Source organism: Dendroctonus ponderosae, unplaced genomic scaffold (assembly GCF_020466585.1).
Source record: "Dendroctonus ponderosae isolate FM_Combo_2020 unplaced genomic scaffold, Dpon_F_20191213v2 Dpon_F_20191213_11, whole genome shotgun sequence".
NCBI lineage: Eukaryota > Metazoa > Arthropoda > Insecta > Coleoptera > Curculionidae > Dendroctonus > Dendroctonus ponderosae.
Window position 1 is genome coordinate 1,575,634 of NW_026017213.1, and position 2,147 is coordinate 1,577,780.

The following is a 2,147-nucleotide window of genomic DNA, read 5'->3' on the forward strand; positions in this document are numbered from 1 at the left end:
TCAAGAGTTTGCCTGCAAGAATCGACTCTCATTGCGTAGGTCATAAGTGTTGAACAAATTCATTAGCTAAATGCTCGAATAGATTCGGTAAACTTTCCGTAAATGCTTAATTGGTTAGCAGACAAAGTGAAAGATTGGAAATTCCGCATGCATGAAACCGGTGTAAAATCGGTTGTTCTTGGCAAGTCGCTTTGCTAACATGTTGATGAGGTAGGACAAATCCAAGGTAAGAGACAGGAAGGCAAGAAAGAAAAGCGTTTGCCAATAAAGGACACTATGGGGCTTGTGTACATTTTCGCCTCTATCTATCTACAGAATCCGTATAAAGAGCCCTTAGGAATATTCAGATAGTTCCGACCCTTGCCATTGAGATCAAAAATAGTTAAATCTTTAAATTTACTTTTGCTTCGAGGCTTTTACAGGTTAGTAGTGATAGATTTTGGGACACTTTGGCTGGAAACAAAATTAACTTGGCACTGATTTCATGTGATTTGCTAGCTTGTTTCTTTCGGGGCTTATTTTGGTCTCCATTCTTTTCTATTCTATCAAGGCTTATCATTGGCTTACTGGACACCAACTTCATCTCACTGAAGATTTTTCCGTTTTTCTAGTCTTTCTAGTTTGCTTCCGCTTAAAGTCAAGTTTTTTTGAGCGTTTACAAATCAGTTCCATCTCGATGCTAGTGCTTGCTTCTATCTGTTTAGAGGTTAGTATTTTATCATAAGCCAAGGCAGCATTTTAAACCTTGTTTGAAATATTTTACTGATTATTATTTCGCTTCCGATATTCAAAGGGAAAGTACCAGGATTTTTCGTTTGCATAGTAATTTTTTACAGGATATAATTTGTCTATAACCGTTAAAAACAATTTATAGCGACAGAATCTACAACATTTTTTGAGAAAAACAATTTCGTGCATTTTTTTTAGCATTTGAAGCCGGAACATGGTTTTCTCCTACGTTCTTTGTTCTTTGTAGCCAACTTGGCCAACCTAGATTTGCTTCAATTTTTTTAGAGGTTAGGAGTCTGTGATAAAACTTAATAGGCAAAAGACAGTTTTTGAGATGTTCAATCGAAAAGATCTTAATCACTCCCACGTGGTTCAATCCGTATCAGAGATTCGAAGAAAAATGTACAAGAATTAACTAGATTTTGCTTCTAACATTTTGCAGGTTAAAAATTTTGCCCAATTCTAAAAATAAAAAGATGGCAATTCAAATGGTATTTTGGAATGGTTCTCTGGACTCGCCAGCTATTTTTGACGGTTTCCCAGCTATAGGCGGTTTTCCATTTATTTTTGCTTTTAACCCTTTAGGGGTTAAAATTATCTAATGAAGCAAATGAGACAAGCAGAGCAGAACAATTTAGCAGGGTTTGATCGAAAAAGTCGTGACGATTCTGCCAGCTATTTTCAATAGAACGCCCTTTTCGCCATTTGCCGCTTTTGATAAGCTCTTTCCAAAAGGTTCTAATTAGTTTTTTGATATTCTCAACCGTTTGCGAGATATACGTGAAAAAGGATAAAAAATGATCATTTTTGATATATGGTTGTCTCCTTTGAGGTTGGAAATTTTGTCACAATTGCAAAAGGTTAAAGATATATTTTGAAATCCTCTCTCGAAAGAGTCCCCACTACTGATTGGGAATTTTCAACCGTTTTCGAGATATGAGCTCGTTTAAATATTGTTTTGTAGGTTAGGTTTTGCTATTGTTTTGTAGGTTAGGAACAGACAGTTTCTGACGGGCGGGGAAAACCCGTTTTTTAACATAATTACGAAATGTTTAATTCAAATTTTTTCGTGACGAAATTTTCGTTTTCTTGCGTCCTCTTTTCGGAACTTTTCCTATTTGTCTGTCCAGTATCTTCTGTTTTTGAATATTTACGTTTTTCATCGGCTTTTTCTCTGTCCGCCACTTGCAAGTTTTTAGGCTGGTCTTCGATCTTTGACATATCAATCCTGTCTGTGCAAGTTTTGACGTCTAACTGTTTAGATGTTAGGAATTTTTGATAAGCTCAAAATGCAAACGATAGTTTTTTTTAAATGGGCTTTCGAACATTTACAAATAATTATTCAGGTAGTTTCAATCGTTTTCGAGATATCGATAGAAATGCACAAAAAAATTAAGGAAATTTTGGATCTGTTTTTT